General features: G+C 39.7%; 1 long non-coding RNA gene across 2 annotated transcripts in view; it reads right to left on the reverse strand.

The window, feature by feature from the left end:
* Positions 1–23,762, reverse strand: part of LOC121491105 — a 35,794-nt gene extending 12,032 nt beyond the window's left edge. Inside the window, exons 1-2 of one of the 2 annotated variants that reach the window (XR_005987863.1) lie at positions 21,627–23,762; positions 19,993–20,206 (exon numbers count right to left, since the gene is read on the reverse strand). This is a non-coding gene — a long non-coding RNA (uncharacterized LOC121491105). Of the gene's footprint in view, positions 1–10,381; positions 10,444–19,992; positions 20,207–21,626 lie in introns of those variants that run through there. The other variant, XR_005987864.1, reaches the window with a different exon arrangement.
* Positions 23,763–24,144: the final 382 nt, after the last annotated feature.

Here is a 24,144-nt window from a genome sequence, read left to right on the forward strand (position 1 = left end):
AAATTAACACTTTAATATTATGGCTTTATAAATTGTTTTCTTGTGGGCTTCATTAGCTTGAATCAACTTTTTTTTTTTTAAGACTTTATTTATGTATTCACGAGAGACACACACAGAGAGAGAGGCAGTGACACAGGCAGCAGGAGAAGCAGGCTTTCTGCAGGGAACCCCATGTGGGACTTGATCCAGTACTCCAGGATCACGCCCTGAGCCTAAGGCACATGGTCAACCGCTGAGCCACCCAGGCGTCCCTTGAATCAACATCTTAAGTTAAATTAACTCCAGGACACTGAAGAGACAGAGTCCCTGAGCCCATGCAGCTGAACCATAGACAATTCACCAAAGGAAGAGGTTTTTTAATTTTATTTTATTTTTATCTTTTTTATTTTGTTGTGTTTTTGTGGTTTGGTGTTTTGTCAGGGAAGTTGGCTGGCTTAGCCTGTATGACAAGTGGCCTCCCCTAACATTGTCAAAATCTCTTTCTGTGTTGTCTTTGACAATAATTATTTAAATATATCAAGAACACAAATGTAGCCCATATTTTAAATTGTTGATAACCAAGCGAAAATCAGAGAGTTTGTAAGAAAACTTAGGCAAAACTACCTTAATAGAATACATTTCTTTGTCTTCTCTCAGGGCAGCACGGGAAATGTCCTAAAATAATGTTCTAGTAACAACAAGTACTATTATTATTTAATACTTCCAACCATAATTTGAGACATATGGAAAATAGAAATGCTCTCTAGTAATATGTTTGAATTTAAAGGAATGCTTCAGTAGCAGTATTCTGGGCAGTAATGAACAGGATGTTACATTTTGACTTGGGCATCATTTCAAGTAACTTAGGGACAGAATGGCAGCTCACCCCTCATTTCACCCTGTGAGTCTTGCTTCTTTAATTTACCAGTCAGGGGAAGCAGTGCAAAGTGATAACAATAAGTATAAGTGATGATTCTGTGGGGTTCTCTCTATTTTTTTCTGAAGGAAATCATAAAGGATGCATTTTAATATGTGGCTCTCTTAGTATGTATCAAGTTTGCAGTCTAATGTATTCATTTTGTGAGTCAATATGTTTAGGTTGCCATATAAATGACAACACAAACCAGAGAGAACTAAATCCTTCATGCAACTTCCTACCTCACTAATGACATACTTGTTTTATGTGTCAGCTTTGCTTGGCTATAGTTTCAAGTTTTTAAATTTAACACTAATTTAGGTGTTGTTGTGAAGGTATTTTGTAGATGTGGTTAGCATCTACAATTAGTTGACTGGTAATTTGTGGTAATTTGCTAATATAACCTTAAAAAAGCAATACATAGCCTTATATCACTTACTTATAAACCCAAATTAGCATTTATTATGTAACTACTCTTTATGAAAGGCACTGACCTACATACTGGGGATATAACAGTGAGAAAAATACATTTGTAAGATACACCAGACAAACAAAATAAAGTCATTATTATATGTTATGATAAGTTTTATGATAAAGGATAAGCCCAAGAAGCTACAGGAATATAGAGTGGGGGTACCCAACCCAGTCTAGGGTATTTAGGGAAAACCTTTGAGAATGTTAGGAGTTAATTGAGGAAGAGGTTGTGGTGAAAAAAAAAGGAGCATGTACAAAATCCCAGAAGCAAGAGAATATAGAAAGTTTATTCAAGATTGTGAATGGTTATATAAGCCTGGAGTCCTGGGTATGATGGAGGTGGATGGGGCTTAGCTTGGTGATTGTTAGGATGGACATAGGATAGCAAAGAGTGAGGGAGAGAGAGAGAATGACAACAAGGCTTTAGATATTGTAAATGTTGAGATCATTCCTGAAATAGAAACAAGAGGAATACCAGGTTTGTGAAGGAAGATGATTTCAGTTTTGAGCATACCAAGTCTGAGGTAAATGTAGAACATTCATTGGAAGATGCATAATAAGCCCCCAGAGTTAAGTTTATGGAGTTCAAGAATGAGATCTGAACTAAAATCTCTCTAATGGAGGTGGTGTGATGTTTGTAAATTGAACCTGAAGCAATGATGAGAATTGTTTTAAGAAGGTCAATTCTAAAGGAAGAGAAACAGGCTAGAGAAGTCATTAGAGGGAAATGCCAGTCAAGGATGGGTTTATTATGGGAAAGTTTTGAACACTGAAATATTGTGACGATAGAAGTGGAGAGGGAGATGCTACAGAGTCAGGAAAGAGGCAAAGATTAATGGGTAGGGACTAATGGGTTGAGGTCCTGAGGAGGCAGAAGGAGATGGGCTCAGAGCACGGGCGGGTGGTTTGAACTGACCAGTGGAATATCTCTCTGTGACAAGAGCAAAGAGAGAAAGGATGAGCTACAGGGCTTGAATGGTAGGAAGACAACCACATTGTATTAGTTGTTTATTGCCATGTAATAAACTGCAAACTTGGCAACTTAAAAGGATGAATATTTTTGTCTTACAGATTTTGTGGGTCAGCACAGCCTAGCTCAGTGCCTCTGGCTCATGGTCTTTCATGGGATTGTCATCAAGCTCAGTCAAAACATCAATCATCTTAGAGCTCAACTTGGGGGAGAAATAGTGATGTAAGAGGCCCCCAACCTCTTCATCCCTACAAAGATCAATAATTAGAGAGCAGTCTAAATAAAAACAACTCTGGGAGAGCTTTAAAGAAACTTTAACAATACAGTGGAACAAAAAAAAAAAAACCTGAAATAACCATCCAAAAAGATAGAAGAGTTCACTTCATTTGGCCTGCATTATCTCCTCCCCAAGCCAGCCCTGCTCAGCACCAAAAGGGAACCTCTGAACTACGAAGACATCCCTTCCACCAGGCAAGGAAGACTGAGGTGAGCAGCTAGCTTTCCCAGCCTTTCTGGGCATCAGAGAGAAATCCTCATTTGATTTCACTCTACTCAGGCTGGCAAAGCTGAGACTTAAACAAATAGCTAGGAAAAAGGAAGAAAACCAGGGATTGCCAATAGCAGCTACCACAGTCCCCAGTGACCTACTTCGTAGACAAACTCAATAGATTCATTTCTAAAAAACCCAAGGACTAGTATGGCTGCAACAAATCCCTCCAGATTTCACCAGCTTTCATCTCATAGGCACTTGGGGATAGCCAGGGCACCCATAGCTGCTAGTGGGGTTTGTCTTCTGTCGCTGACCCGCATGACTTCACTCATCTGTAATTAGCCTTTCCAGCCATGCATCCCCATGCTCCTAGCTTGACTTATGTCTATAGCCTCAACTGCTGTGTACCCATGACAAAAACCCAGCAGTCATGGCAGTACACACTAGATCCAGGGCTCTGAGCTACCAGCGTGCTTGCAGTTGGCCCTGGCCCTTGCTGCCTTTCCTGGCCCCATTACTATATGTGTCTGTATATGACCTCTGCTACTATAGAGGCACCAGTTGGCACTTGCAGCCACACTTACGCACACCACCAGCTCTGGCCATCACTATTTCCTGCTGTGGTCTCTGGCCACTGGACCTGGAAGCATACCGAGTACCCCAACAGCCTTTTTACTACTGCAAATTCACCACTGTGCTTGCCAAGGATCACATGCTTGTTGATATACAAATTAAAAATGGTTGGGATTGTCCCAAATCTGGGGAGAGATTTGAATATTCAGGTTCATAAGGCTCATAGGTCACCAAAGAAAATAAACTTAAAGAGAGCCTCTCTAAGACATAGTACTAAAAGAAAAAAATTGCCAACCTAGAATACTTTACCTGGCGAAGCCATCTTTCAAGGGAGAGCAATGAACCTCCACTTCTTAAAGGGAAGTATATAAAAAATTTTCTGGGCATGTTTTTTAAACTCCCACCTCTACATTATCTGTTGAAAGAGATCATACAAAAGGTGCTAAATATTGGGCTGCCATGAAGTATTTTTTGAGGGCTTGTAACAATGATAGTCACCTCTTAGACACATGTGTGAGGAGGCTACCTCCTTTCATTTCTGTAAAATACCTCATTAAGGGCTTCTGAACATTTTGAGGAAAATGGAAAATTCCTCAGAGGAGAAACTTGCATTATGGGAGCTTCAATTTCACAGATTAGTAAATCACATCTGCTCTTAGCAGCATTGTGTACCAGGTGTGCAGGCCATTAGCAACTAAATCTTTCATTTTCTCCTGTAAAAAGTGTATAGATGGAATGGAATTTATCAAGATTTACATTTGCAGTGTCTGACAAATATGCAGATTTACTAAGTCTAGTTTGTGTTTAGATATCAGGAATCTTGTTTTATGTTTTCTGTGGTTTCTTTAAAATCTTCACAGAATTTAAGACAATGATTGGAAAATACATTTTTCAAACCAAAGTTTTAAAAAGTGAGAACATTTTTCGTTACCTCAACTCAACTCAATACTTCATTAACTGTGGAAAGCATAGTCATTGGTACCATCTGATAGAATCAACTCTAAACTATAAGAGGCCAGCACATCTATTATCAAAATTTTCTCTTTTAGACAACAACAGACACTTCAGTTATAACATGAGTTAGAACACCTACCTACTCAGTTTCATAGAGACACCAAGAGAAATATATGACAATGTCTATTCATTTGTGTGGTGCCCTTAAGCTAATTCACTAATTGCTCTATCAACTAAGCATTGGTGTCTTTTTAGGGGCCAAAAAAAAGGCCCTTTGTTGAAAGAAATGCATGCCTGTCTCATCTTGAACTTATGAGATTAGGTCTCCAAGTCAGCCTTTTAGCATGAATGTCACTTTGCTGTGTCCAACTCCAAATTCTTTCTTCAGATTGTGTACTGTGCTCTGTACTTAGCCCCCCCCCCCCAATTCCACTGTACCTTTCCTTCCATCTGTCATTAAAATAGTAGAGACATTTAGCCTTCTCTTACAGCAATGTCCATGTCTTGCTGCAGTAAGTATTGTAATCACTTCATTTTCATCATCTGAGCTCTTAGAAAATATAGTCACAAGGGTCACAATGTGAAAAAATTAAACTAGGTTTATTTTGATACAAAACAATAATTGTTCTAGGGGCAAAGTAAAAAGTGGACTGTTAAGGCTCATGATTACCAGGCACTTAAATTGCACACTAATCAATCAAAGTAATGCAACAGTGAATGATCCATTATAGTGAACTCCAAATAATGTTTGCCAACATCAGCAGTAGTCTGAATGTTTGTGTTTCTCTGAAATTTATGTATTGAAACCTAATTCCCAAGGTAGTGGTGTTAGGAGGTGAGGTCATTGGGAGGGCGTTAGGATATGAGGATGGAACCCCTTCCTGAAAGGGGTTCACAATTTCATAAAAGAGGCCCAAGAGAGCTCCCTTGCCTCTTCTGCCATGTGAGGACAGAAAAGAAACCATCTATGAACTGGGAAGTGGGCTTTCACCAAACACAGAATCTACTAAATGCCAGGATCTTGGACTCCTAGCCTCTAGATGTGTAAGAAATAACTTTCTGTTGTTTATAAGCTATTTGGTCTGTGGCATTCTGTTACAATAGCCCGGACTAAGACAGAAAAAAAGTAGCAATAGCCTCCCTGGAAGGTGGGTAATCTGCTTTGCAGTCATTTGACATCAGAAACATTGTTGTTTCAACCTTTTTATTGTACTGCTGTATAGGTTTTGGTGTTTTGTTTATTTTTTTGCTTTTGTTTTTAAGATTTTATTTATTTATTCATGAGAGACACAGAAAGAGGCAGAGACATAGGCAGAGGGAGAAGCAGGCTCCCTGTAGGGAGCCTGATGGAGGACTCGATCCCAGGGTCCTGGGATCACAACCTGAGCCAGAGGCAGACTCAATCCCTGAGTCACCCAGGTGCCCCTACTGTATGGGTTTTGTGCTTTTCCCTCTAATTTTCCATATCCCTGGCCATTGGGACAACCTGCATACCAGGGAGAGATAAGAGACTTTCAGTACTAAAACTAGGGTAAACCTGGGCAAACTGGGATGGTTGGCGCCCTACATTATAAATTGGTCCCTATACTTTAAAGAGTCAATCAATGTCCTTAGCCAGTAGGTAATACAGGTTGTGAGGCCCCTCTTCTAAATTTGCTGTAACTGTCTCTGCTCACCGAGATTCTGCAGTGGCTTTCCCAAGGAATAAATACACTTCCCTCTCCACTCTGTTCTCTCTCTCAGCACACTTTTGGTTGGCCATTTATTTTCGAGGCAAAAGTAAAGTGTGACAATGAGCTTCACCGTGGAAATGGAGAATTGAGGTGATTATCTGCACAATCCAGACAAAGAGACTTATTATTGTTGGTAATTTGAAACTAGGGAGTGATGGGCGAGGGAAATGGGTAATCTGATTATTGCTCCTTTCCATACATTTGGATATATGCAAAGGAAGGAGCCTGTGCTTCTGAGCCACAGCTGCCTCTGAAATGCTCCAACTGAGGCCAACAAAGAACAGGAAGTCTCTGAAACATCAGCTTTCTCCCTCAGGCCTGTTGTTGAGTGTAAGGAGCTCTGGCTAGATCTCTAGGAATAAATTTTGTTCTTCGCTTCCTGAATCTTTTAAGGAATCCATTATTTCTGAAGAACCTGCCTACAACAGTGGTCCTCCTGACTAATCTGCAGAAATGAACTTCCCCTTATTTCATCACTGATGAGTTCCAAATCCTCTCCTCCACTCCTAGAATCAAAATGGAGTGTGGTATGTAACCACCTGGTGGGTTATTTGAATTTGAAGTGCATTTGGCTTATGCTACTGTTGTATGAAGTTCACTGTCTCTTCTAAATCATTTTCCTACTCTACTTTTTGCCTATTTTTACTTGTGGTGATGACTCACTCTTCACTGCTCAGCCTCCTCCCTTTCTGCAGGTGTGCAATCTAAGCAGACATTTAGAGCCCTAGAATTTTTTAAGCCAATTGAGTAAGCGGCTAAATTTTTCCTAATAGGTCCTAGAGCCTATATTTGCCTAATATTTCCTAGAGCTGTCTATGACTGAGAGGCTTACACCGCAGAAAACAAACAAAAAGGCTGAATGAGGACTTCTGGGAATTATAGGTAAACTTTATTTCAGGATTTTAAAAATTTAATATCTCCACTGGTCTTGTGTTGGGGGAAGTAGACTTTGCCATAACGACCTGCTGTCTGAATTTCATCATTTTTCAACGTAGTTCATTTTTAACGTGCTCCCTAGTAAAATCAAAAAATTTCTGCAAAACTCTCAACATTTCTACAAAAACAAAACTAAGCAATCAAAACAACAACAAAAAAGCTCATCTATTTCCTGAATAATATTTCACCCATAGTGAATTGCACCATGACCTATGAGCACATTTCTGGAACCCAAAACTACCTCCAGGGATGAGAAACAGAGTCTGGGTCAAATGGAAAGAAAAGATGTTGTCTGGCAAGCCTCAGAGGCCGTGACCTCTCTCATCTCCATTATATGGGCTGCCCAGGCTCATGCAGCCTGGTACACATCTTTCAGGCAGAGGAAGGGTTGCTGGGGGAGGGTCTAATGGTTTACCTTTGACATTGGAAGATTTTCAATTTGGTGGTGAAAACAGAGGCAGAAATATTCAGAGCTGCCAGCTGGAACTCAGGGCAATGTTTAGAAAAAAAAAAAAGTTGGGGTTGCTAAAACCATATTTTATCCAACCATCTTTCATGGTGACTGAATCTCCCAAAGAGCCTAACAGCTGTTTTCTTGGTGTTGGTTGGGATCCCAACCCTGAGCATTGCAAAATTGCTAGAGAAAGCCAATTAATTCGCTGCCAGGATTGTTCTTGGTGCCAAACAAGGATCCCTGCTCTTGCCTTTCTCAAAGTTTTTAACTTGCTTAGCAGTGGTTTTCAAACCAAGATCCTACGGCAAACATTCCACATTCCATGATTAACATGTTCAGTGCTAAGTGTCCTGTCAGTAAAATAGAACAATGATGATTACATTCCAATTCATAGAGGAAACAAAATTACAGAATAGGTCTCCAATTTTAGCCATTTTTGCCATAAAAGTTTTGCAACCCATCAACACTTGAATGAACAAGTAGCTCATGAAAAGAAAAAAGAAAAAAATGATTAAATGTATGTCTCTTGGAATCCCAACTGCCACTTATGTGGGCAGGTTGAATCTGTTGCTCTAATTCTCTAATTTTATCATCTGTAAAATGGAGATATAAAATGTTAGCTCACTGGGGAAGTGTATCAAATTAGGAGATTTTTGTAAAGATTTTATATCTTTACAAATATACTTATTTTGTACATGTTACAGACTCAAAAAGTTTCATCATTTTAAAAAAGATATGGATACTTGGAAACATGAAATGTGATAGAATTACATGCATGAGTATTTCATTGTGTTTGGTTCCATTTCGAGGGGTCCTCCTTTTGACCAATGTTGTCAACCAAAATGCTTATAATTTTCTTTCTTTTATTTTTTTAAATTTTATTTATTCATGAGAGACACAGAGAAAGAGGTAGACATAGGCAGAGGGAGAAGCAGGCTCCCTACGAGGAGCCTGATGTGGGACTTGATCCCAGGACCTTGGGATCATGACCTGAGCCAAAGGCAAATGCTCAACCACAATCACTGAGCCACCCAGGTGCCCCAATGCTTAGAATTTTCTATTCTGTCTTGTAGTAAACTTCACTCTGTTTCCTTATACATTTGCTAACATTTCCACCTTTGTCTAAGAGGATAGGAATCCTTGTGCTAAGATCTGAATTTTGGATTCTGTCATTTTGTGTCCCTTCAATTACTCTGTTATTCTTTTTTGGTATTAAAAACAAGACAACAGGTCCAAAATGGAGTTCTGTATGCTAAACCAGGTATTACCAAACCAAAACTTAACTTGATTACAGTTTCAGCTCTCCCAGAATTGGAATTTTAAACTAGCCAATCAGGAGTCACTTGATCAGAACTAGTCTGTCTGATATATCCCTGCCATCTCCTAAAGGAAAGTATCCTTGTCATAACCATCCCACCTTTTTTTGCCTAGCATTACTTCCTTGCTCCCGCTCCCTTGTGCCTATGAAAGTCTTTCTTTTTGTACAATGCCTTGGAGCTTCTTTCCATCTATTAGATATTTGGCAATTCAAATAAATTTTTGCCAAAATCGTTAAAAAATTTTAATATGCCTCAGTTTCTTTTAACACCAATCTCAATTTAACAGTGGCTGAATTAAGGGATAAGCTTTTCCTTAGTTTAATTTCTCCAGATGCCCACATCTTTACTCAGTTTGTGAATCTTTTTCCACAAAACCTTGCCTCAGCACCACCTACCCTTCACCTCTGTTATGTATGAATCCATCCCTTAGGTCACATTTTAGTGGCTGTGAATCTATGTCATCTTGATTTTTTTTCAGTATTTATTTCTTTTGTATCCATATCTTCTCCGTGACTAGATTATGAAGTCCTTATGGTTAGGATTACCATATATATTTTTTTCTTTGTTGATTGCTAATTCTTTAGCTCCTGATGGAGTCAGGGGCCCATACTTGGTGTTCAATGAATACTTGCTTTACAAACTCTTTCCTATTTCAAAACTGAAGGCATTTAGGGAATCTGAAAAGGATTTACTCATGTAATCCCAAAGGGCAGGTATGAAAGTGAAATTAATGCTAATAATGAATCAGCATATGGTATTTATAGTATGTTTTGTCTACTATAAATTGATCCTCACAATGACACAATAAGGAAAGGAGGAATTATGATAGCTATCTTTATTTTATAGAGAAGGGCTCTGACTTATGAGAATTGAGTTACTTGCTCAAAATTGTACAGACTGAACATTTTATTTTATTTTATTATTTTTTTTTTTTTCAGACTGAACATTTTAGAGAGGTACTGAGAACCAGGTTTCCTGACTCTGTATCCATACTCTCCCAATGGTGTTGCACTGCTGCCTTCCAACCCAGCTGATGAAATATTTCCCTACCAAACTTTCTCTGTAGGAGATAGTCACACTTTACCTATGAAGAACTCTCATTGTAAAGAAGTTCCTTTCCTGCGTTTCTTATCTGAACTAAATATACATAAGACTTGTGGTCCTGGTTAGGGGCAGATTCTTTGCATTTTAAGATAAAATGTGGTCCTTCAGAGAGGATATTTGTCCTGGAATTTAGCAATTATCCCAGGTGCCCAGGCTTGGGAGAATGCAGCTGGCAGATCAACAACATAGTTATTGAAGGCAAAGAGGCTATTGCCCCTGGGCTACACTTAGGAGCTCTCTCTCGTTTGATACTTCAGAACTGTTCTCATTAATGTTGGCATTTTGAGGAAGTAAGCCACAGTCCCCGGCTTTTTAGAGATTTACCCTGGGGACAAAGATTTACCATACAAGAGTTGGATGAAAGCTGAAAATTTGCCTCAAATATTCGACTGTCCTCTAGTCAAGGAAAAAAAAGAGTAAAATTAGAAGTTCCAAAAGATTCTCTTTTCAGTGATTCAGATTCATAGTTTAAGACATACCTGAGTGTGGGGATGCCTGGGTGGCTCAGTGGTTGAGGTAATGATCCTGGAGTCCTGGGATGGAGTCCTGCATCAGGCTCCCTGCAGGGAGCCTACTTCTCCCTCTGTCTATGTCTCTGCCTCTCTCCGTTTCTCATGAATAAATAAATAAATAAATCTTAAAAAAAAAAAAAAAGACATACCTGAGTGTCTTATAAAAGTGGAGGTCTGTGAACATTTAATAAGTATGTAATGCTCAATCATAGCAATAATACATTCAGCAGTTTTATATTAAAAATAAACAATTTGGTATTGTAGAAGAGTATAGAATATGAAGGAAGACAGAGAGGACTACTATGAATATTTCTGGATGGCCAAAATGAATTTTAATAGACTCTAATGCCTAAAATGCAATTTAATGTAGATATAGTGCTGTTTATAAACAGGCATCCAGCATATTATATGTTATAACACAGGAGGAATGAAGTAATATTAATCTTGGCCAAGACTATGGCTTTGTTTCATTCTTAAGCAGTTTAACCATTGTGCTTAAATCACTTGGTTAAATAAATCAGATGTATTGTTTGTTTATTCATTGCCCTGATTGGTTGGTTACTTGATGGAACAATTCAATTGTAATGGCTGAATTATGGCAGCATTGATGGTGTCTATAAATATGTCCAGAGGGAATTGTGTCCTTTTTGGAAGAGAAGATACATCATAGATTTCTTAGTCTAGCATATATAACCAAATCTGCTCTAACAGATCTTCTGTATAAAATCTCATGCTGGAAGGAATTTGGAAGTACTAATGATACTTTTTGGTGACATTTGATATTTGCCTCTTTTTTTTTTTTTTAAGATTTTATTTATTTATTCATGAGAGAGGCAGAGACACAGGCCGAGGGAGAAGCAGACTCCTGGCAGGGAGCATGATGCAGGACTCGACCCCAGGACCCTGGGATCACGTCCTGAGCCGAAGGCAGATGCTCAACCACTGAGCCACTCAGGTGTCCATGACATTTGCCTCTTGAACCCTATTGGGAAGACCTTGGACTCTGGGGTCAGAAGGTGTGAGTTCAAGTTTTATTCTTGTCACACAGCTACGCAAACTTGAGCAAGTCACAGTCCCCGGGTTCTCACCTGCTAGATTGCAAGATAGGGGCAATAATACCCACCACACAGGTGTGTAGAAGAGCTATATGGTTATTTGTTATGTTTGTATTGTTGATGGAGAAAGAATTCCCTAAAAATTAAAGTTATCAGATATTTATTTGGGCAATTAGAATTGCAATTCAGGAGACACAGAATCAGGTAGAAACCTGAGTGATATTCTGAGGAAGACAAGGAAGGGGCAGAGTTATAAGGCAAAAGGTCATGAGTACAGTTCTCATTTAGGTCTTCTATGAAACTGGGTTAACTGGGATTGGTAGGCTTAATATGCAAACAAGGGTTGAAACTTGTCAAATTATCTTGGTTCTTTTCCAAGTGAAGAATTTGAAAGATTTCCATGTCAGGGTAAGGAGGAAGGTAAGGCCAGGCTGAGGGCTTGCAGCTGGCAAAAAGCTCATACTACCCCTGATGAGGACCTGCATGCATTCCTCCTTTCTTATGGCCTCATGATCTTATTTTATTTGATTATTTTACTTTATTTTTCTGAGAAAGAGATCATGTGCAAGCAGGAGGTGGGGCCTCAGGCAGGAAGAGCAAAGGGAGAAGGAGAGAAACAATCTCCAGCAAATTCCCCACTTAGGCAGAGCCTGAAACAGGACACAGGGCTCAATCCCATGACCTTGAGATTATGAAATGAGCCAAAATCAAGAGTCAGATGCTAACTGACTGACCCAGGTGCCCATGACCCTGTTCTTTTAAAAGAGACTTTCCTAGCTAGGCTTGCTTGCTCCATCTTGAAGTCTCCTTTAAGAGTACAGAACATGTATGACTAGGACTAAACCTGTGCTCAAAGATGGAGATGACTTGGCACTGGAACTTCAGTTTTAATGCATGTCTAGTAAATGAGTGGAGACAAAGAAATAAAACAGATGTTGACTCTCTAATCTTGCTAGAGCCTTCTTTCTATTGCAGCTGTCTAAAGCCTTTGCACTTCTTCCATTCAGCCATCAGCCAGTGTCCCCTCATCAAATCAGCAGTGGTCAGCTTTTAGTTTTATGTTCATAGACAGCCTTGTTGGTTTTTTTTTTTTTAAAGATTTTATTTTTTTTATTTTTTTAAAGATTTTATTCATTTATTCATAGAGACACACACAGAGAGAGAGAGAGGCAGAGACACAGGCAGAGGGAGAAGCAGGCAGAGGGAGAAGCAGGCTCCATGCACCGGGAGCCCAACGTGGGATTCGATCCCGGGTCTCCAGGATCGCGCCCTGGGGCGAAGGCAGGCGCCAAACTGCTGCGCCACCCAGGGATCCCCCTTGTTGGTTTTTTTTTTAAGATTTTATTTATTCATTCATGAGAGACAAAGAGAAGCAGAGACATAGGCTGAGGGAGAAGCAGGCTCCTTGTGGGTTACCTAATGTGGGACTCGATCCCAGGATCCCAGGATCATGACCTGAGCCAAAGGCAGATGTTCAACCATTGAACCACCCAGGTGTCCCTCATAGATTGTCTTGTATCCCTCATAGATTGTCTTGTATTGCTCTTGTGTGTCCTTGTTTTTGAGTTTTGTGTTTACAGATTATCTTGTATTGCTCTTGGGTAAGCAATACAAGCCCACCCAAATATATTGTGGGCTGCTTAAGTGTTAGAAATCTGCTATTCCATTATGCCCCCCGCTGCAACCACTGTGGTGCTATCCTCACAAAAAGTCCTTAATAAATACTTGTTGACCAACTGATTGTTGATGGGGGAGATTATCAGGCATTGGCAAACAGTGAGACAGAACATATTAGAATGCAATTAGCTGCTCTGTATGCTACCTATAAGTGCAATGCTGTGAATGCTATGTATCATTAGTATGAAAATGTGTATTAAAAACATTTTACATAGATTATCTGCATTTTTATTTTCTACTTATCTTTTATGATATACTTGACTTTTGACTTGTACCAAAGAGTATTTATGAAATATTGATCTCAGTTGAATATGTTTGATGAAAAATGTAAGTCCCTTAACATTCTAGGATACATTAAATTTAAAGTTTTCTGAAAGGCCTGTTCTTTGTCCCAAAGTTTGCTTTTCTTTGCAACACTTTTTTTGCCCACTCAAATACTATTTATTCCATACCCATTATTGAGCACCAGCTATTGGCCAATAACTGTGCTAGCTGCCAGGGATTCAAACATAAATATGACACAGTCCCTGTCTTCAAGGAATACTGTCTGGAGATGGGAACATCATTTAAATAGTTACCATAAAGCATTGTGGCCAAGGCAGTGATGGTGCTCTGCACACAGTATTGTGGGCTCCCCCATGAAAGCTTCCTAACCCAGCCTGGGGGTGGGAATCAAGGAAGGTCGGGAATGGGGCAAGGAGAAGCAGAAGACACTCAATGGAGGGCATTGATGTTTTATGAAGAAGTGGAACTATATAAATCCACACCCTATGGGGATTATGGAGAATGCAAGATTAGAGGGAAAGATCACTGTCAGCTCTTTCTGGTGGCCATGACTGTGTGGGATTTGAAGGAGACAAGGAAGAATGGAGATAAGGAGTCAAGGTAAGAAACTGGTGCACTAGTTTGGGAAAGAGATGATGAGTTCTTAGGATAGTTATTTTCATGGAACTGTAGACTCTCAGATATTGGAAGGCACTTCTTTCATTCTTTGAATATTTATATATAAATAGGCAATATGCACTGGTGTTGGTCACTGGGTACAAAAAGACAAAGAGAACACTTAGTCTCTGTCAAAACAGGAAAATGCACAAGTATGACGTGTGCTATGAAGTAGGTATAATTAGGTGTCAGGACAGTACCAGCCAGGAACTTCTAACTTACCCTGGGAATCAGGAAATATAGTACTGCAAGTTAGCTTGGGAAAGAAGGCTCAGGTACAGAGCCATCTGGGTGCAGGAAATAATAAATGACTGACATGGTTTCTTTAGGTGAATGTGAGTAATTCTGTATGGCTGGAGTATAGACGCTTGGGCAGCGAGTGTGAAGGATACTATGTCATAGAAATAAATGCATGTTTTGCTTAGTATGTGTTTAGGAATTATGAATTTGTTTTCAGTTTTTATTTAAATTCCAGTTAGTTAACAGTGTAATATTGGTTTCAGGTGTACAGTATAGTGATTCAAAAATTCCAGACAACACTGGGTGCTCACCACAAGTACACTCCTTGGGGTGCCTGGGTGGCTTAGTCCATTAAGTGTCTGCTTTTGGGTCAGGTCATAATCTCAGGGTCCTAGAATCGAGCCCCGCATGGAGATCCCTGCTCAGAGGGGAGCCTGCTACTCTCTCTCCCTCTGCTGCTCCCCTTGCTTATACTCTCTCACTCTCTGTCTCTGTCAAATATGCAAATAAAATATTTAAAAAACAAATGCATTCCTTAATCTCCATCACTTATTTAACCCATCCCTCCTCTTACCTTCCCTCTGGTAACCATCAGTTTGTTCTCTATAGTTAAGAGTCTATTTCTTGGTTTGCCTCTCTCTCTTTTTTCCCCTTTGTTCATTTGTTTTGATTTTTAAATTCTACATATAAGTAAAATTATATGGTATTTATCTTTTCCTGATTGACTCATTTTGCTTAGCAAAATAGTCTAATTCCATCCATGTCCTTGCAACTGGTAATATTTCATTCTTTTTCATGGATTAGTAGTATTCCATTATATATACCCATATACACAACTTCTTCTTTACTCATTCATTAGTCAATGGACACTTGTGCTATTTCTGTAATTTGAGTATTATAGATAATGTTGCTATATATATCAGACTGCATGTATCTTTTTGATTTAGTAAATTAGAATTTTTTTGGTTGTTGTTCTTTGGCTAAATACCTAGTAGTGCAATTGTTGGATTGTAAGGTAGTTCTATTTTTAGCTTTTTGAAGAATCTCCATACCGTGTTCTATAGTAGCTGCACCAGTTTGGATCCCTACCAATAGTGCAAGAGGGTTCCTCTTCCTTTGCATCCTTGCCAAAACCTGTTGTTTCTTGCATTACTGATTTTACCCATTCTGAGAGGTGTGAAATAATAAATATCTCATTGTAGTTTTGATTTGTATTTCTCTGATGATGAGTGACATTGAGCATCTTTTCATGTCTGTTGGCCATCTGGATGTCTTCTTTGAAAAAAATGTCTATTCTTGTCTTCTGCCCATATTTTATTTGGATTATTTGTTTTTGGGGTATTGAGTTGTATAAATTTCTTATATATTTTGGATAATAACCCTTTATCAGATATGTATTTGCAAATATCTTTTCCCATAGGTTGCCTTTTAGTTTTGTTAGTTGTTTCCTTCAATGTGTAGAAGACTTTTATTCTGACGAAGTCCTAAGAGTTCATTTTTGCTTTCATTTCCCTTGCCTCAGGAGACATATCTTAAGAAGAAGTTGCAATGGTTGAAGTCAAAGAAGTTACTGCCTGTGTTGTCCTCTAGGATTTTTATGGTTTCCTGTCTCACATTAGATCTTTAATCCACTTTGAATTTATTCTTGTGTATGGGGAAATAAAGTGGTCCAGTTTCTTTCTTTTGTATGTCGCTGTCCAGTTTTCCCAACACCATTTGTTGAAAAAATTTTTTTCCCATTATGTATTCTTTCACGCTTTGTCCAAGACTAATTGACCATATTGTTGTGGATTACAAAAGAGTTTTAAGTAGGGATGCAACGTATTGCATTTATGTTCAGAAAAATGGGTGGAGTTCCTAAAGAAAAGAATACAGCTAATGAGATAGAGAGGCAGTGATAAGGATCTGAAAAAAGGTGGTAGTTGGAGAATAAATAAAAGAAGTCAAATTCAAGAATTGCTTAGGAGGTAAAAATTATGAGTCCACAGTGCTCAGAGCATATGTGAGCACATGGCCTCATCTGAGAGGGCTGTGGGCAAGAACAAGATTCACACGAAACCAGGAGGTGAGTGATGCCTGGGTGGCTCAGTGGTTGGACATCTGCCTTTGGCTCAGGGCATGATCTTGGAGTTCCGGGATGGAGTCCTGCATTGGGCTCCCCCAGGAGCCTACTTTTCCCTCTACCTATGTCTCTGCCTCTCTCTGTGTGTCTCTCATGAATGAATAAATAAAACCTTAAAAAAAAAAAAAAACAAACAAGAGGTGAGGCATGAGTCTGAAAAGAAGGAAGATGGGTGATTAGATTTAGGATGATTCTGAGCCATGGGATAAAGATTCTAGGAGCCTGGATGGTATGAATGTTTGGAGATGTATGGATGAAAATAACAGTGAAGGGATATGATTGGAAGAATATGAATAAAGAGTATGGGAGACAATAGATGAGTAAAGTGGCTGCCACTTAGAGCATTAGCCATGGTAACCAAATCAGTCATTCATTCACTTGAGAAATATAATCTCCAACAATGTACTAGGTACTCTGCTAGGTGAAAGGAATACATAATGAATCATTTATACTGAGAGGGACTGACTGATCTGGTGGTTTCAGATGAGCTTGATGTTAAGTTGATCTGGTGCCCATACTGGCTTCGGAGAGAAAGAGATAGGATGCCATTAGCGTCCATGGCATTGCCTATGAAAGGCAGTATAGCAATGTCTAATTGGAATATTCATTTCTGGACTCAGCCAAGCCTGAGTCTGCTCTGATGTGTGGGGTGTGTAGCCTTGAGAAAATAATTCAACCTGAGTCTCAGTTTTTTCATTTGTAAAATTAGGATGATGACACCCACCTTGCAAAATTAAATGCACCTCTGAGTATTTAAATGAGGTGCATTTAAGGGCTGAGCAAGGTACCCAGCTCAGAGTATGCATAAAAATAATTAATTTTTATTATCTGCATCATTATCTAGTTCATATATTTATAGCCACAGGTAAATCAAAGACCTTGCTACCTCAGGAAATGGAGACCGGCTCTGAATTTTCTGAGGCTAGTGTGGGCCAAAGCTGCATATAATGTAAGAAGCAGCTTCCTTAAAGGCGATAGAGATGGGTTTCATGTGGAAGGACCTCAAAGTTGTCGCTATTGGAAATTTGCTTACTTTTCCACTTTCAGCAAGTGAGATCTTTACAATGTCTAATAAAACTGGAACACAATATTCTCCTTTCTTAGATTAGGCATCCATATTTCCTCACTGGGAATCACAGCTAGTGAAAAATAATGTATGTGTTTTTTGAATTGTTGTAGCTACCAAATACCAGTGATCAGTTTGGTTTATGAGGCAGGTAACCTGGACCCTCTAAAATAACACTGGAAGAAAGCCTCATGGGATGAGGTGGGTTAAGGCTTTGAGGTCAGCCAAACATTTCTGCTAACAAACAGGGTATTTGGGGATTTAATCAACTGGGGAGGACAGTGGTGCTTATTGAGCTTGCAGATTCTCTAGGCAAAAAGCTTCCCAGAGCACACACAGCTAGAGAAACAAGGCTGTGACTCTGTGTGGAGAACCAAAACCCTAGTGGAGGCTGGGGGGGGAGGGGGCATGCAAATGCATTATTGTCTCAGTTGTCAGAGCAGTTCTGCATTCTTGGGTTAGAAGGAGTTTATGGAATTGAGGGTTTGTTATGTAGGAATCATTTTTCAAAGGTAGACAACAAGTGTTATTGTAACTGTGGGAGATGCTGAATCTGTTCCTGATTTTATTATGATGGGTAAGGCCTACAATAATAAGAAAAAGTAGAGTTGCAATATTAAGATTTTCAGACCACTTGTCTGATTTTGGACCTTCAACAATGTTGCCCATTGTTACCTCTCCCCTCAAGGACATGTGTAAACTATTGAAGTATGCGAATCATTTCTTCATATGTAGAATATTCAACTATGGAGCTATAAAAAGTTGAGTGTAAAAGCTTTATCTCTCTTTGCTCTCAGTGGAAACCCTTGACTCCAGTTTGACATAGCAGAGAGAAACAGGGCTTTGAAAATAGCCAGACTTGGGTTCATAATCCACTTCTACCAACTGGGTGAGCTTGGGCAAGTTACTTTCTATTTCAGAAACCTCTGAAGCCATCTATAAAATGTCAGTAAACAAGCCTGTCTAGAATAGCTGCAGGCAGTAAATAGGAAAGCCTGTTCAAGCACAGTGCAAGGCTTAAATCTCCCACCCTCTTGCCTGACTAATGTACTGTGAAGAGACCTGGAAGAAATTTCACCAAGAGCCTGTAATTCTAGACTTGGCTCTGCCACTAACACATGGCGTGTCCTTGACAGGTCATGTACCTCAGTGGGTTCCAACCCTCTATTGGTAAGATGTAAGAATTGGTCTCACAATCCCCAAGGTTCCCCTCAGGTCCTGGGTAAACATCTTTCCTGCATAGGTTTGCTCACTAGTGGCTTGAACCTTGGTATTCTTATACCTGTCCTATAGTCTTCTGTTACACCGGGCCATGGTGATCTCCTATCTCTGTAATAATATAAGATTTCCTGTGTCACTCATTGTGCACTTGATTATAAGCAGCTTTATTTTATTTAGTAAACTTTCCAGATTTTAGTTCTATCTAGAACACAAATCTCCCTGAGTAAAGGAGTGCTTTATACCCTTGGCCTCTTTCAGTGTGTGCCGGAACAACTTAGGTGATTAATGACGCCTCGTTGAAGTAACAGTTAGCATTATGTATACAAAACAGTGGACGTGTGAGGTTTTGAATTTAGAACAAGGAGTGATACCATTCTGGGAAGAGCTGAGTCTGGTCCCTCTGCACCAATAATCTACTTGTTCACCTCTTTCCTCCACCCCCCAGCCGCCCCCCCCCCCTCCACTGACCCTGCAGAGACCTGCAAATTTTAGCAAGGCTAACCTACACATGTAGCAAACTAAAAATTCCTTCACTCTGAATTTCTGTAAAGTCCTTCTCCAATGGGAGCTGTGCTATTTTATGCTATGACAGACTTTCAGTTCCTTACCCCTGGAAGCCTGTGGGCAGAACCAATCTGCATGATATTGTACAGTCTCTGTAGGGGACAGGCAGATGTGACTCAGAGTGAGTTTGATTTCCAAGAACTTCTTTCCTGGGGGTATGGCTAATGAGCTCACCTTTGAGTCTGCCAACAAAAGAGGCCTACAGAGACATCCAGATCAGTGGAAATCCACCAGTCATGGACAGGGAAGATACAGGACGCCAGCGTGGTCTATGAATGTCTGCCAGGCAACCATATAAACAGGAAACCACCCAGCTCTGAGAAACCAGTTTTACTGCTTGAGTACAGCTAATCAACAGCTAATTCCACAACTCTTAGTAGGAGAAATAACAAAAAGCAAGGGGCATAAAGCCTACATTCGTGAAGTCATAGTCTATGTTAGGGTTTGTCTTAGGGCTCTATTTTTATTTATTCATTAAATATTTGTTGTTATTCATTAAATATTTGTTGTGCAGGGGGTGCATCAAACAAAAATCATCACTCTACCTCCCTTGGATTCATAGGCTGTTATTAGACTTAAAAATAGCATCTAAATTCATACAGGGCTCATCTATTTTATCAGCCTGAACCCCTTTGCCCCTCAGTCCCCCGGTCACCTCATGGGTATGAGCAAAGCTCTGTGTCATACTCACCAAATGCCGAGTCAGGGGCTGACTGCTCAGATGTTGATTTCAGTACAGTTCAGAGGTTATAACAACAACAAAATTGGCATTCAGGTACCTAGTTTGATGCCATATACTTTCTCAATATGTCAGTGACAATTGTGACTGATTGGTGTGTTTTCCAACTCACTCATCATTAGCATGTAGCTCTTTAAAGGATAAAATTAATGGTCACCTAATGATGCTGGAGAAAGAAAGCAGGAGATGGCATTAACCTTCATCAAAACCACAACATCATTATCACTTTTTGCTTCTTAACAGAAATTCATAATTTTTGAAGTTCTTTTATACATATTTTCAGTTATTGATTACTTAGAGCTTTGATAGAGGTCTAAGTAAAGTAAAAACTGAAAATGAATCAGAAATCCAGATTAATTTTAAAATATAGGTCTTAGATGTTCACTATATATAAAACACCTAGCATTAGAAAGCTACCAGTGAACAAGAGAGACAGGAGAAAGAAGGAAGACAGTATTGAAAGAGCAAGGAAAGGATCCTAAGCAGATCATAGAAGGTGCAGTAAATTTTCTGAGGAAACTGTTTGCTTGGCCCTGAAGGACACTGAAGACTTTGGTGAGTAGAAGACTTTTAAATGATCGTTTCCCTTTGGCCATCTGACATAGTGAACATCTGTTCCATTGTCTCTGGGGATGGTGAGCAGCATTGGAAAGAGCAGGTACTTCTGAATATTAAATTATAAGCCACCAGGCGGCTGGTTAGATGAAAGGGTTTGGTTTTTATAATCTCTTTCTATGAAGTCACCATATGCTCACCTTTTGGCTGGAACGAGGTCCTAGGGCTGAGGTGTTTGGCAGTTGGTGACTGTTTTTATTCTATGAGATTAAAATTACTTTTCTTTTCTGATTTTGAACATAGTCAAAGGCAATGTTTTTTAAAGTTGAGAAAGGCAGAAAAGGAAAGAAGAGCAAAGAAATAAAGAATGATGCCACATGGGGATCCCTGGGTGGCTCAGCAGTTCAGCACCTGCCTTTGGCCCAGGGCATGATCCTGGAGACCTGGGATCGAGTCCCACGTTGGGATCCCGGAACGGAGCTTGCTTCTCCGTCTGCCTGTGCCTCTGCCTCTCTCTCTATGTCTATCATGAATAAATAAATAAAATCTTTAAAAAAAAGAGTGATGCCACAGTGCAGACATTGTAATAATTTGCATTTTCAACTATTTCTAGTCTAGTTTTTTCACTGATACAGACATGCAGTCATTTACACTGATAACTGACTCGTGGATGCATCAGTGAGGGAAGAAGAAGGTCACACAATTGTAGATTTCCAGCATCAGCAAGGCACAGCAGAATCTAATACAACGGTTTAAAGTACATGGGGAGTTTTGGTTGGTTTTTAGTTTTAAGAAGACAATGGACATTCCATTCTGTTGAAAAGTTGTAAGTTCCCTGAAATCTGAGCTATGTGTGACTGTATCATTATTAGCCATTAAAAGACTTTTGAAGTAAGTGTGTTTCTTATTCTTGCTTTACCAAAAGGAATAAACTGATAAAAGAAATTCAGCAGTAGTAAAGGGTAATTCAATAAGTAAAGGGTAATACACCCATGTAGACTTAGGCACCGCTTTGTAAAGGTTTCACTTACCTCACTGACTCTGGAGCCCAGAATGGTGACCAGGTTCAGCTATCACTTCTTAACAGAGCGTTTTAATTTAACAGGAATAAACAGAAGTGGTTTAATTGAAATTGATTAGGTTTTGTAAGGAGAGTAGATGCTATTGGCTACAATATGACCTTGGTTATGTTGGCATACCTGTTTGGGTGTGGGCTGCATGAAGCAACATATTCCCTGGGGGGGGGGGGGGAGATTGGAAGGTTTAGGAGAGAGCCTAGCAGGCAAGAGGCTAGATGGAAGACCAGCTAAAGATAGGAAAACCCCTGCATAGCAAGGGTTTGCATTATGTAAGAAAAAAACTTGGAAGATGGGAATGCTTAGGTTATCTTTTTGAGTTTGTGCAAAAACTAATGTTTTTGTAAGAATACATTCTTCTGAAGCAACTAAAAAAATGTCGAATTCCATGGCTGTGTCAAAACAGTTGATCATAAAGACGGTATGTGTTGATGAAGACCCCACTTAGAGAAAGGACTTCCCTAGGCCATGGTACACTGTATAAGGAAGGAATGAGGGGCAAGGAGGGAACACTTGATGAATTCCCACTTCCTAGATTTCTGGGAGGCCCCAACTGAAATCTGAGTTCCAGATAGAGACAATAAATTGCAATTCATATGCCTAAATAGTGGAATGCCTTATGGTGCTCATGTGAGCTACCAATCTCTCCTCTGGTCATTATGACTGCATGGTGGGCCTCCTAGACTCCATTGGTGATGCCAGTGTGTGCTGGGGAAGATTTCCCAAGTCCATCCAACTTTTTGTGCCTACTTTCATATTGTTTCCATGGCCTGAAATGACACAATCCCCTCTCTACTCCAAACCATCACCACTGTCTACTGAATTGCTGCCTATCCTTAACTTCTCAAACTGGACTGGAGTGGTTTGTTTGTTTATCTGGCTTCCTTAGTGTATAATCCCCTGGAATGCAGGAACAGTGCCTGGAACAGTGGTTGGTATATGATAATCTCTTAATAATTTATAGATTCAGTGACTGAAAAAATGAAGAAATGAATGAGAGCAAAACAGAAGCTCTACCTCTTTGGTAAACCATTTCTATTGTTGACCTTTACTAATGTCCACTTGCCTGAGGAATGTTATTTCTAATATATACAATAATATTTCTATTCCTCTTAATATATTTATGGGTACTTATTATGTGCAAGACACTATGAAATCTTATGTAATCCTTACAACATGCTGCAGGTCCAAAGATTATCTCTACTGGTAAGAAAATCAATTGGGAAAGGGAGGTCACTGGGCCAAGGTCATGAAGCTAGTAAGTGACAGAGCCAGGATTTTCACCAGGACAGTCTGAACAAGATCCCATATGCTCGTCTACTTACTTCAGCAGTTCTCCTTGTCCCTCAGGGCCAGGTAGAAACTTCCTCAGAAAATTTTCTTACACCTGTGTCTTCATTTTCCATTTTCTCATCTCTTCCCATTAGGACTATAGGCCCTGGGAGGCAGGAATCCTGTCTCTCTTCTTTCCATTTTGTGTGGCCACCATCTTGTGAAGTTGTCAAGAGAGGGGTTCCTGTCCATACCAAGCAGATGAGGAAATAGTGGTCTGGGAATTTGTCTAATCTGACAAAGCCATCCTCTGTCAACTCTAATCCCAGGCTTTGGATCTGGAAGAAAATGCCTTAGCCAGTCTCCTGCTAAACAATTTTGAGTTCACAGAATAGAGTTCTATTCACCAATAGAGTTCACAGAATTCTAGAATTGCAAGAAACCACAACAGTTACCTGAATAAATGTCCTCATGGAATGGGGAGGTGGCTTACTCAAGGCTATAGAGCAAGTGAGTAGAAAGATCGGAGTCATGAGAACACACTTAGTCCCAGGCTTATAGTTCTTCCTCATTGACATATGTTATAAATGATTCAGATTTGAACCAAGGCGATAATGTCTTTACAATCATTGTCCTTGGCCTATATGCAAAGGATAGGTTTTCTTTTTTTTTTTAAACTATTTATTGTACTTGGTGCACTTACTGAATTGCTTTATCAGGTTTTGTTTTTGTTTTTTTTTGGCATTACTCTCTTGCCATCCCTGGACTGCCCCGCCCAGCTGCAGCCCTCCATCCAGCATCCCCCCTCCCTGTAGCCCCTCTCACCAGCCTTTTGTTTTCCTCATGGCTGCCTTCCAACTGTGCTCCACACACCCAGCTAAGGCCATTTCCTGGCTGCCAACCTGCACCAGTGCTGTAGCTGCTAAAATATTAATGGCTCCTTTTGTGAAAAATAACACAGTAAGTCTTGCTGTAAATTAAAATTAGCAAGGAGGTGGAAAACGATGAAATGGAGGAAGTAAAGCAAAGCCATAATGTGAAAAATGGCCTTATAGGGCAAAAGAGGACACCTTAGCTCTGCCTTCTCCTTCACAGTACAAGGATGTCACTGTGGGAAATGCATCTGTACTGGCCTGGATTCACCCTCTTGGCTATGTGGATGAGGTTTATGACAAAGAAGATAGCCCCTGTGGTTTTGCCT

The sequence above is a fragment of the Vulpes lagopus genome, chromosome 1, assembly GCF_018345385.1.
Source record: "Vulpes lagopus strain Blue_001 chromosome 1, ASM1834538v1, whole genome shotgun sequence".
NCBI classification, from domain to species: domain Eukaryota; kingdom Metazoa; phylum Chordata; class Mammalia; order Carnivora; family Canidae; genus Vulpes; species Vulpes lagopus.